The following is a 13,530-nucleotide window of genomic DNA, read 5'->3' as shown; positions in this document are numbered from 1 at the left end:
CTCATTAGGTATACTGGATGTGCAGTTGCTAAGTAAAAACTTATATTTGCTTTACACCATTTACTTGCTAGATGCAATCCCTCCGCTTCAGCAAAATAATGTGGTTTTCTGCTTGAGTTCAATCATTTTCAGTCTCATCTTTGGGTATTATGGCATTCACTCTTCACACTTTGGGTGCCTGTTTTACTCCCAAGATACATAGACAGACTTTACTTGCAGAAAAAAATATATTCTTTGCAGTGGAATATTTCTTTCACTCCCGGCAGGGTGACTCAACACTCAGCAATTGGCTTTGGGATACCTTTTACACAGTTCAGCAATCCCTTTTTTCCCGGTAGGGTAATTTTACACTCAGCACTTGTTTGCTGAAAATTCCCCTGCTTCAGCACAGTCTTGCATCAATTTTCACACTTTTCTGCATATACTCCATTCACAGCTGGTAGTCCTATGCGGTGTGGCAGCCATTACTTGCAGAATCAGTACCGCTCGTGGGTCACCATCTGTATTCACTGCTTCAGCGCAATTTTTTTTAAAGAAAACAACAAAGCCTAGCTCCTCTGGAGTGCTAACTCACTTCTTGAACCCTGACTACGGCTGGAAGGCAAAGCCCCTTTTCAACAACCCTATTACACATTATTGTGATAAGTAAGTAAGGTTTACCTGCTTCAGTAGTCTCTCTCTTTCTCCTCTTGGGATTGGGGAAAAGAGTCCATCTGTGGTTTTGTGGCTTTCTTCAGTGCAGTGTAGATTTCCTGCCTGGATGTGTATTCCTTTAATTCTGGTCTCTTCTGCATGTGATTCTTTGCTTTGTTGCTCAGTCTATTTGCAGGAACTATGCAGGCAAAAAGCACAAAAAATTTCACAGGCAATCTCCGGGGCACTTTTAACTTCAAGGGCCACCCCTCAATCCCACTTCTTACACCATATGTAAGAGACGTGTTCAGAGGTACGCAATGGAGACTGTTTTAAGGTGAAATTAAAATAAGGCTTTATTGCGCCTGTTGCTTTAAACACAGCAAACATGTAAATCAGCAAATAAAATCCGCTCCACTCTGGAGTATATATACACTTGTGATTCAGTTCTCTCTAACTGCGTGGTTAGCCCAGCGATTCACCAGCCCAAATCATAGAGACATTCATATACTTAGATAGATATAGATAATAGTTTTAAAAGAAAAGTCTTATCTGTCAGTTGGGTTGCTGTAGGGGAAGGCTTCTTTGTTCTCCTGGTGTCCACACCCATGTGTGATAAGGCAATGTCAGGATCCAGGTATAGAAGTATTATCCCTTGTGTATTGTTGTCAGCTTGCAGTCTCTTTTGGCAGGCTCAAGACGTCTGTCTCCTTGTTCAGCTCACTTGTGTGCTCAGAAGTCTCCCTTTCTGTCTCAGAGTCAGGCTTTTTCTAACACCTGTAATCAGCCAGGTGGTGTTAGTTAATTGCCTACCAGCAGTTAACCACCACACTGCTGGATTAGAGGCACATTTGTGAACAGGGATACATCCCCTGTTACAGGGCCCTTTCAGTGTTAGATGGATAGGCAGATTATTGGAGATAAGGAAAAAGCAGAGGTATTAAACAAATTCTTTGCCTCTGTGTTTACCAGGGAAGAATCAAGTTCAATAGTAGTGCCGCATGAGGAAGCCACAACCTCCATATTAATGAACAATTGGTTAACTGAGGAAGAAGTTCATAAGCGACTTGAAAAAATTAAAGTAAATAAGGCACCTGGCCCCAATGGCATACATCCAAGAGTTCTCAAGGACTCAAGCTCAGTAATAGCCAAACAATTATATTTAATATTTAAGGACTCCATTTCCACAGGCTCAGTACCACAAGATTGGTGTAAAGCAGATGTGGTGCCTATATTTAAAAAGGGAGCTAGATCACGACTGGGGAATTACAGACCTGTAAGCCTTACTTCAATAGCTGGGAAACTACTTGAAGGTTTAATACTGGATAATATTCAGGAATACCTAATGGAAAACAAAATGATTAGTAATAGTCAGCATGGATTTATGAAGGATAGATCATGCCAAACTAACCTTATTTGTTTCTTTGAAGAGGTAAGTAGGAATTTAGACCAGGGTAATGCAGTTGATGTGGTCTACTTAGATTTTGCAAAGGATTTTGATAAGGTTCCACACGAGGTTTGTGTACAAAATAAAGAAAACTGGACTCGAAACATATTTACACATGGATTGAAAACTGGTTGAAGGATAGACAACAGAGAGCAGTCCTAAATGGAACTTTTTCAGGTTGGGCTAAAGTTGTGAGTGGAGTACCTCAAGGATCGGTACTGCGACCCCTGTTTTTTAAGTTGATAATAATTGCATGTCCTTGTATAGCGCTGCTAGTTTTACATAGTGCTTTACAAAGACATTTTGCAGACCCAGTCCCTGCCCCATGGAGCTTACAATCTAGGTTTTTGGTGCCTGGGGCAGAGGGAGATAAAGTGACTTTCCCAAGATCACAAGGAGCCGACATGTCGCGATCGAGAGGTCTGAGATGGAGGTAGCAGGGAGTAACCGAACTGGTTATACAACACATTGTATGTGTCTTATTCCGTATGACACTCTGTAAGTGTTACATTTATTTGTTTTATAAAAGTTGTTGCATTTTAAATTGGATTACACTAGCTTTTTCTTCTACCGTTATGCTCACATCACTACTGACGACAACGTTTGAGTGAGACCATGCCATATCAGAAATTTCCAAGTGGGGAACTACACAAATCTACACAGAGTCAAGCAATAAGCCACTGATCTCTGAGATACCTTTTTACTAATAACACCACATGGGTTTTCATCTGAGAGAACTTCTTCAAGCATATTTCAACCATATGCAAAACTATATTTGCACTATGTTGTGTTTTTATTCTTTTCATATTCTTTATTGATACTTGCGCTCCCCTATCCTCTGAGAACATATTCTACGAAGTGGAGTCTGCAGACCATCCATTTAAAGGGTTTTTGAGCAGCATTTTTTCTTATACTCACTTTATTCACAACTTATCACATTGTTTGATAAATAACTGACTGTTTAATATAGTCACTATTACTTCACATTTGATTACATTTATTGATTGTACTTTATAATTAGAGTTTATTTTTGTACTCTGTTGCACTAATTAGTGCTCTTTATTGTGTAAGCGCCCACCCTTGTATTTTGTTACTATATCACTGTTGGATATATGTTAACCTGAGGGAAAATAATGGACATTAATTATTTTCATAATGTCCCTTTATTAGCACTGATTTATCGAACTTCTGTGGATCTGGGCCATAATGTAATGTTGAGAGTTTTGCTTCTAGGTCAGACACTTTTTCTCATGATCTGTCAAAATTCTCACACCTGACGAAGGACATACTGTAGCATCCTTCTTCCACTCCCCCATTAAACATTGTTTCTTAGTTTCTGCACCTATGTAAAATAAAGAAGCATTTCTGTTATTAAAGTGGCATATCCCTTGAGTGAAAATGTTTCATTAGTTTTCTACATTGACTTACAGTTGCTGACAGGATACTCGTGACAGTCTAGCACAGGAAACCAAATATGGTCGCCACAACTGCAATGTATGTATGTATTTATAGCTTTATTTCTATAGCACCCACAGTGCACCCAGTGCTTTACAAAGGAGAAAATACAGTACAGGGAATTATAATTCAATAACTGCAACAAACAAAGTCATACAATATGAAAGGAAATCCCTGCACTGCAGAGCTTACAATCTACGTGGTATGTTGGGAGACTTACAGATACAGCAGGTGAGGGAATAATTGCCATACATGCTGAATCCAGGTGGCATCCAGCGAGGGTGCAGGTTCCTCCATATTGTCAATGTCACAATTCTCTGCCAAGTCCTCTTATCAGAGGGTGCAGGTTCCTCCATGTTGTCAATGTCACAATTCTCTGCCAAGTCCTCTTATCAATGATCTGTGTCAAATGCAAGACACTTTTATACCCAGTTCCATACATTTGTGCGTCTGTCTCTTTATACATACATTGTCTTGTTTAATAAAGTCCTCTTTTGTACTTCATTTATTCAGAAATTATTTTTTTACTGTTGAGATTGCAAGATCTTTAATCATATTGTCCTTTTTCACTCACAATATAAAATATTAGACTTGGCAGTGTGAACAATGAGCTAACCAGCAATGAGGTAGTCCGTCAACATCACTAAACAGGAAGTGGCCAGAGAAGATATTGTATGATTGATTCCTACAGCATGGAAATGGTGCTGAGTTCTCTGAAACTCACTGTTCACACCATCATGCACGAGTTATTCATCTTTTGTTGTTTTTCTCACTCTGTACACATTATTTGTAGACGCGTAAGCCTGCAATCTTAACTGAATCTCCTTTCATTAGATCCTAAAAATGTTATTAAAAAATCCAAAATATAGTTGGAAAAACACTAAAAATACATTCAAAACACTGTATAAAAAGATACAATTCTTTTTTTCTTTTCATTTCCTAGTTAGAAATCGTGAGATCCTGTAATCACAAAGACCTAATTCCTCTTATGCCTATAAAAATAAACAGTAGCAATTTGAACGTGGTCAAAAGTCTAAGAATTAACATACAGATTTCAGCATATTGCTAAACTATAGTGCAGTGTTTTTCAACCAGGGTTCCTAGGACCCCTTGGCTTCCCTGCAGTTTTGTGGTCATTTGAAAATTGTATCAAATACAGAAGAATTTACAATGCATCTGGTCACAGAGTTACTATTAGAGAGGGTTGGGGTTCCAAAGAATTTCACTAAGGGTTCTTTAACCAAAAAAAGGTTGTAAACCACTACCGTAGTGAAACAATCATAACAGAAAGAATAAGGAGGCTTGTTGGAATGTTACATACTGTAATAGTAATAAGAATATTCATTATTGTTGGACTTTAAGACCCTTGGCAGAAGATACTGAGCACGTAAAAAAAAACAAACGAGATTGAGAAACTGCTACAATTCCAGCATGGGATGGATGAAACTTTTCTTGCTAATGCAGTATGAGGTTAATAGGATGGCAGCATGGAGAGGCGAGTGCACAGAAATGTACAGCTGCATGAAGCACCTTACAGAGAGGGAGCATGAGATTTTCTCACACACACAAATATATATATATATATATATATATATATATTATATATATATATATATATATATATATATAGTCAGATAAGGCAGTTGGCACTCCAATAGGTGCTGGTAAGCCACAGGTGCACGTCCCATATAGAGAATGTAGTTATACGTTACCGTTCCAAGGATTGGTAAACAAGAGACAGCACTCAATGTTGAAAATCAAAGTGTATTAGTGAAAGCAAAAATACATCCAGAAACCCAACATAGGACCGAAACGTTGGGTTTCTGGATGTATTTTTGCTTTCACTAATACACTTTGATTTTCAACATTGAGTGCTGTCTCTTGTTTACCAATGCTTGGAACGGTAACGTATAACTATATATATATATATATATATATATATATATATATATATATATATATATATATATGTATGTAAAGCTTTGGGGCTCTGAATGAACTGTTACATGCTCTGGAGAGTGTATTTATATTTTCGGACACATTTTGCTACATACGATTTTTGTTTTATGTGCATAGTTTTTTCTATAATAAACAAGCACCTGAGACTCTGGCAGATATATTAATTTGCATATTTAGCATATTTCTTGGGTGGTGGCAGTTGATAGATTTGATTGCAATTGAGTAAAGGGTTAATATTAACTAATTGAAAGTGCCTTGCACAGGACAAAGGTGAGTAGCTAGAGTAGCCGTGTGTATTAACCCTGGTTGCATATCTAAGTAATGTGGTCACTGATGTGCTGTTCGTGACGGATGGTATATGGGGACTGATTGAGGGAAGATATTGTTCTTTTGAGTGACCTTTGCGAAGGCACAAAGCCAGCTTGCGAGCTGTGTGTTAACCCTTGTCCCGTATGCAGGTCACGTGCTCACAGGTGTGCCGTATGTGAGAAGTGCTGATATTTTGTCTAGACAAAGAAGAGTGCTCAAAAGTAACTTGTCCATTTCACATAAAGAACAGAGCTGCACTACACCTGTACTATATAGTAGGCCTATTAAAAGTGAAGTTACTTCAAGGAAAATCTTTTTGTCAGACTTCTTCCACTTATGTAGCACTAGAGCAGGCCTGCACAACATACGGCCCACGGGCGGCATGCGGCCCGCCTGGACTCCCTGTGTGGCCCGCGATGCCCTCCACCCCCCCCCCCAGCCCGCTCTGCAGACACAGGAGGGAAGGAGCGCCAGCATTTTGACAAGCTCCCCACCCCTTCCTGAACCCGCTCTGCCGAGCGCTAACATTGTGATGGCCCCCCCTCCAACCCCTTCTGCCTATTAGGGAAGGATCAGTAGCAGTTTGATGCGATCCCCTGCAGGCAGAGAGGAGAGAAGGGACAGAGCTGAGGCCGGTCTGACTGCAGAGGGTGGGGGCGGGGTCTGACTGCAGAGGGTGGGGGCGGGGTTAGTGACAGCGGAGCCTGTTAGTGAGAGCAGGAAGTGAGGTGCCTGCTGCCAGGGACCAAGATAGCTTCCCCCCTCCAGCCATGCTCCACAGTGAAATGTAGGACACACCCCCCCCCTGCAGCTGCTCCTCAGAGCTAGTGTCAGTGTGGCTGTGGCAGTGGCAGTGTGGCAGTGTAGCAGTGTGGCTGTGTGGCAGTTTGGCAGAGTGTCAGTGTGTCAGTAGCAGTGTGTCAGAGTGGCAGTGTGTCAGAGTGGCAGTGTGTCAGAGTGGTAGTGTGTCAGTGTGTCAGTGGCAGTGTGTCAGTGTGTCAGTGGCAGTGTGTCAGAGTGGCAGTGGGTTAGTGGCAGTGTTTCAGTGGCAGTGTGTCAGTGGCAGTGTGGCAGTGTCAGTGGCAGTGTGGCAGTGGCAGTGTGTCAGTGGAATTGTGGCAGTGGCATTGTGGCAGTGTGTCCGTGTGGCAGTGGCATTGTGGCAGTGTGTCAGTGGTAGTGTGTCAGTGGCAGTGTGTCAGAGTGGCAGTGTGGCAGTGAGGCAGTGTCAGTGTGTCAGTGTGGCAGTGTGGCTGTGGCAGTGTGGCAGTGGCAGTGGCAGTGTGTCAGTGTCAGTGTGTCAGTGTGTCAGTGGCAGTGTGGCAGTGTGTCAGTGTGTCAGTGTCAGTGTGTCAGTGGCAGTGTGTCAGTGGCATTGTGGCATTTTGTCAGAGTGTCTGTCAGAGTGTCTGTCAGAGTGTCAGAGTGCCAGAGTGTCAGAGTGTCAGAGTGGCAGTGTGGCACAGTGGCAGTGTGGCAGAGTGTCAGTGGCAGAGGGGTGATGTGAGGTGCAGGGGGGGGAGGTGAGGTGCAGGGGGGAGGTGTAGTGGGGTGATGTGAGGTGCAGGGGGGAGAGTTAGTGGGGTGAGGTGAGGTGAGGTGCAAGGTGGGGGGGAGGCAGGGGGGGAGGTGTAGAGGGGTGAGGTGCAGGGGGGTGATGTGAGGTGCAGGGGAGTGATGTGATGTGAGATGCAGGGGGGAGAGTGATATGAGGTGAGGTGCAGGGGGGAGGTGAGATGCAGGGGGGAGGTGTAGTGGGGGGATGTGAGGTGCAGGGTAGTGATGTGAGATGCAGGGGGGAGAGATGTGAGGTGAGGTGCAGGGGGGAGGTGCAGAGGGGGTGAGGTGCAGGGGGGTGGGATGTGTGTGGTCTGCAGGGGGGAATTGTGTGTTATGTGGAGGGGGAGTATTGTGTATGGGTGAGGGGGAGAGATGGGGGGTGAGATAGAGGGTGAGTCTCGCAAAGGTTGATGATGAGAAGTGCTGGGGGAGATATGATGATGATGATGATGATGATCACAGGTCGTGAAATATGTAATGTTGCAAGTACTAGCGATCAAGAGAGACAGATTAGGCATGCTATAGCACAATTAAGGTCAAGTCACAAACGCTACCAAACGCTGTCACAAACATATCTCGTCTACCTGAAAAGAATCAACACGGAAGAAAGCCTCAGCGAACATGACCAGTAGGAGGCAACCGACTTGGAGCGCGACGGTTTCGTGCAGACCACCATCACGGATGCCCAAAGCGAGAGAAAAGAGCTTCTCCTGGAGACGCATCGCAGTGCTCCAGCACATCAAGACACTCGTCAAGGTCAGCAAGATCAGTGCAATCTCACGTGTCTAGCGCAAGCGCAAACACCACCAAGCCGCGAGCCACCGCAGAGGCCGCATGTGCAAGGCCGCATACGCTCAGAAAGAGGCAGCCATGAAACTAGAAAGGGCCCACATAGAAGAGGAGGAGCAGAAAGCCGCTGCCGCTGCAGCCACTGCCACCGCTGCTGCCACAGCCGCTGCACCCACTGCCACCGCTGCACGTTCACGTTAATTTGAATTAACCCCTAATTGCTGTCTAGTGTGTTTAGTCTTCTTTATTGCTACTACATAGCCTCATTGACTTTTAAGGAAATACTTGTTTTTATTTAGAAGAAAATATGTAAATATTGGAATTAAATGATGTTGATATTTAAAATGAAAAATGCGGTATAACCTTTTGGGGTATTTTTTGGCTGTTAGGTCTGTATGTTTTTAAGATGTATGGGGGATTGTTGAGTTGCTTTTGGCTGTGGGATCGTTGGGGTAGTTCATTGGAGTAGGTGTGTGGGAGAGTTGGTAAAGCATCCAGGAGCAACGGGAGGTGGTATTTAATACTTTGTACTGTATACCATAGTGGTTAGTAGGATTTTTGTTATCCTATGGGGAAGGTGTATAAATATATTAACCCCTTTCTATTAGTTTGTTGCCAGATTGCCAAGGGCTAACAATAGCTAGATGGTGACTTCAGCTACAAAGGCATTAAGATAGGAGTTATTAAGCCTCTCACCAGGCCCCACCAGTCACACGAGGTTTGTGAGACTAACATTAGAGATGGGCACAGTTTTTGGTCAGATTTGGGTCCGCCATGGATCCGCCGGTTCCTTTGGTCTGTGGATTTCCACAAATCAATCTCTAAAAAGGCGATTCGTCTTTTTGTGATTTATTTTTTTACCACCGACAATCCATTCTTAAAATCCACCAGCGGATTAGGGAATCTGCTGATTGGATTGGTTAAATCCACCAGCGGATTGCAGAATCTGCGGATTGTATCCAATGGCAGTTTTTGATTAATCCACACGGATTGAAACAATCAGCCGACGGATGTTACACCGCGGAAGGGATTTTGAATGGAAAGCTCGGGAAATTGCATGAAACGGATTTTGACAGTTTCACTCATCTCTAGCTAACATCCATCTATCAAGTGTTTTGGAAGTTAGGTTATTTTAACTGAGAAGTGGTTTGTGAGGCTAACAACCCTCATTTTATGATCAAGCAAAATAATAATCAGTGTTTTTTGAGGGTAATATTCTCCTGTAAGGATGTGTATTAGTTGTTGGTAAAGCCTGGTATTAGAGGGGTAAGTGATGAAAGAATGGGAAAACACTGGCTTTATTTGATTTTAACTGATGAAGCACTCTTGAATTAACTTTTATCATAATGGCTAATGTAACAAGGTCTGCCTGGGTGTAACACAGAGTTTGCTCTAACTTAAATAACATAACATGACTTCCCTGCGTTAACCTTAACAGACATTTGTGGATAGAACAATATGTGGTAGTGCTCATTTGCATATCAATAGCGTATCTGTGACAGGGTGGTCAGGTACTGATAATTATGCCTGAGAAACATACATCTGAGTCCTTCATCCAGCACTCAGAAGGTTAACCCAGTAAGAATATTTGGGCAATCAGGAAGTAAGCTGAGACAGCTGACAACCAGCTTGATAAGGAGGCTACTGCTTGTAGTAGGTGGCTGACTCAGACTACAGAGCTGTCCTGTGCAAGCTCTTATCCAGAAGGATTTCCTAAACTCTCTCTAGGGACAGAGATTCCCAAACAAAGATACAGTAAGGACTTTAATATTGTTCCATAACTATTGTGGTATATGTTTAGGGGTTGGAAACTGGACTATGCCAGCCAGCCCGACAGATAGGGCCTGGAATGTTTAGCAAGATCTCCCTATGGGGAGTAGGCGTTCTTTTTATGAGTTTTGTTTTGCCTTAAAGGGACAGTGTGCCCAAATGTTTATTTGTGTTGTGGAGAAATAAAACCATTCATCATTTGGTTTACCCTGAAACTGCACGTGCGGATTATTGTCTGACCTCGCCTACAGGCCTCCTGCCGCAGTGTCATTATTACTAACATCTGTTATAGTTAAGGCAATTCTGTTTATGGAAGAAAACATGGCTTAAAGCAGCAGTCCAAGCTGCTGGGTTTTTTTTCTTCGTTTCTCCCCCCCCCCTTTAATATGTGCCTCAATACAATCCACACATTGATAAGTAATTAGCTAAGTTGCCAATCGATCCGTTTTCCTGTGATTGATCTGCAAAGATTCGGCTCTGGGGTTCAGTAAATGGCTGCAGAGGATTATTCTGCAGTCAGTGGAATGTATTTGCATATTTATATGACAAATTTATTTGGGGAAGAACATGTGACCAGGCAGGCAGTAGATACAATTGGTGCACTGCTAGAGAGAGGGCAAGGTTCAAAAAGGGGTATGCCAGAGTCTGTTTCAGAAGAGGAAGGGGATGTGACTTTGTAAATGGTTGCTATAGAAACATGCTTGTTATATTATAATACATAAAAAAAATTGATCTAGAGTGTTTTTTTAAATGCTACAAGTATTTTCTCATAGTACAGAACTGATTTATAAAAATAAAAAAAACACATGTAGGATATTGCTTGGACTTCAGCTTTAACATTACATAATTGTACTTTGAGGATAAAGCATTACTATTAACGCTAAATTAAGTGGCTTAATGGAGCTTTGAGCATCTGAATCTTAGAGCATCTGGATCTAAATATGGATTTTTGATTACAAGAAATGATATTTCAAGTTTTACAGTGCCAGAAGTCTGTTGACACCACAGTACCAGTGGACTCTGGGCACTTCCGCATCATGTGACCACTTCTGGATCCGTCACATGACATGACTGGTGCACAATTGCCGGAAACAGAAGTGGACGGGGCTCCACTTCCATTTCAATTGGGCTGGCCTCTAGAAAACAAGGGCCCATGACGTACAGTACCAGACATGTCTTAAGGGCCCCCGGTGTGCCAGAGCCCATGCGGTACCTAGCGCTTCATCAGGACCAGTTAAGAGTATCTTCATGTTTTTTATTGCTCTACAAATTTAACAGGAATCCCATAAAGATAAATAAAGCAAATCATGGCACGCAAACATATTTTTAAAAGCAAATGTCTAGAGAAAAGAGAGGATTATATACCTTTGTTTATGTATAGGAACATCTTAAACTCTATATGTAGACTGCACCTATTTGTGGTCCAAACTAATGTCGGAAATCTTAAATCTAATACACAAAGTGCTGAAAGACTTCATGCTCAACAAAGAGGTATTTAATCCAATCTGAATCCCTAATCAACCTAAAAACACAATGAAAATAAGCATAGCTAAAGATACTGGTAACTACACAAATATAAAACTTACTTGTAGAATACGTTTTCACATGCTGCACCCAGATTTTTTTGTACCTTGCCCTTGTTATTCAAATACACAGGGCAAATTTTATTGAGATTAAAATACAATACCAGATAAGATTTTTTCTCCTGAAGAGGCAATCCAAGCGGCACACATTAAAAAAAAAAAAAAAAAAAAATATATATATATATATATATATATATATATATGACAAGCACACAAAAAGAATGCTGCTCACACTATATATATATATATATATATATGTGGATAAATCAGACCCAATGAATAATATTGACTATCCTGGAATAAAATATAAACCAAGAGAGTCCAAAATAAATGGGAAACTGTAGGTGCTAGGGGATAACAATAATATTAAACACACAAAAGACTAAGACAATCCCCAAAAGCAGCACTCTAAATATACCACAGAATAACTAGAGACATAATACCAAAAGACTAGGGAACTTAAGTCAGAGCAGAAAATGAATAGATTTTAATAGCGAGCAAAAAAGAACACTAACATTTAAAAACATACACACACTGAAGGCAGCAAAAATACAAAAAGACTGTGACTGACTAAAGATTACAAAAATAAAAAATGCTGAAAAAGTAAATCAAAAGTAAAAAATGTGTCTAAACAATAAATCTAATAACTATATAAAGCGACACAAAAAAAGCTAAATAATTCAAAATTCCCCTGGAAAAAGCCCCAGCTGTAAAGCATAAAACTAAACTAAGGGCATAAAGAAAGGTATAACATAAATAAACCTATATACAAAATAATGTACATAAGAAAAATAATAACTTAAACCAAGGGGGAGGCACAGGGGAGACAAAGATGAAAAAAACTCAAACCCTGAACAGCAACAGATGATATCAATAAATCAAAAAATGATGCATTCAAAAGCCTGTGGTAACTGCACAGAAGCAAATAGGACACATGGCTGTAGAATCACAAAAAGCCAGTGCCCTGTGCACAAATAAAACAAACTAGAGTATAGATTCCATAGGAAGTAATGGCTCCAAATAGCAGAGAAAATGATACTCAGCTGCCATATAATGATAGTGGAGTCAGACTTAAGTTCCCTAGTCTTTTGGTATTACGTCACTAGTTATTCTGTGGTATATTTAGAGTGCTGCTTTTGGGGATTGTCTTAGTCTTTTGTGTGTTTAATATATATATGTAGCCAGGTCTCCTTTTTGCCCACTGACCCCCCTCCTTCCTCCGCATACAGCCGCCGCACACGAGGGAGTGAGGAGGCCGGTGCGCGAATAGCGCGTTACTGTGGAGTGCTGGCCGGTTGCCGGGGACGCGATCAGGCCATTGCTAGGGCCGCGGTCGCGTCTCTAAGGTCCCGGCGGCTGGGTAAGCGGAGCACCACCATTGCAGGTGCGTTGCGCATGCGCAAGGGTACCGGAGCGCCGGGAAGACCACAGATAGATCGCGCATGCGCAGAAGATAGACTAGAGACAGGACAGAGTCGCGCGAGAGTAGGGATAGTGATAGGAAGGTAAAGGCGGCCATTAGAGGTTAGTACAGGCACAGGGAAGGTGCGCACGCGGCCCCAATGTAAGTACAGCCTCCACGGGACTACAATTCCCATGAGGCTTAGGGCCAAGCACACCAGGTGCTACAGTGTGGCCAATGAGGGCCAAGAGTCTGAGAGGCAAGTGGATACATTTTCACGGGCTTGGAGCTGCATGGGGGTCAGAGACTGGAGCAGCCCAGGGAAGGAGGTAGGGTACAGGAGTCGGGGACTCCCTGTACTAGGCCAGCATCCCCAGTGCCCGAGATAGCTCAGCTCCCCAGTAAGGTGAGTGTTGCCAGGGGCAGCCCTCAGGTTAGGGACCCTGCCACTTACATTAGTGGGAGCTGGGAAAGGAAGGTTATAGATAGTTGGAGTCAGGGAGCTGTGAGGGAAGGAAGGGTGCGGGGAGCGAGTGCAGCTCCTGCCCCATATAGGTACCCACACCCCAGGTAGGCCCCAACTCCCCACTAGATTAGTGGGTAAGTGCTTAGGGAGGCCCGAG

The 13,530-nt window shown here is 42.5% G+C and overlaps 1 long non-coding RNA gene across 1 annotated transcript; it reads right to left on the bottom strand.

Moving 5' to 3' along the window:
• Positions 1-3,121: 3,121 nt before the first annotated feature.
• Positions 3,122-11,557, bottom strand: LOC142491944 (uncharacterized). The gene is made up of 3 exons (XR_012800605.1): positions 11,509-11,557; positions 3,756-3,935; positions 3,122-3,422 (listed from the first exon to the last, which is right to left on the bottom strand). It is a non-coding gene; the product is annotated as an uncharacterized LOC142491944 (long non-coding RNA).
• Positions 11,558-13,530: the final 1,973 nt, after the last annotated feature.

The sequence above is a fragment of the Ascaphus truei genome, chromosome 4 (assembly GCF_040206685.1).
Source record: "Ascaphus truei isolate aAscTru1 chromosome 4, aAscTru1.hap1, whole genome shotgun sequence".
Taxonomy (NCBI): Eukaryota; Metazoa; Chordata; class Amphibia; order Anura; family Ascaphidae; genus Ascaphus; species Ascaphus truei.
The sequence above is the reverse complement of the archived record's forward strand: the minus strand, read 5'-3'. Positions and strand labels throughout refer to the sequence as shown.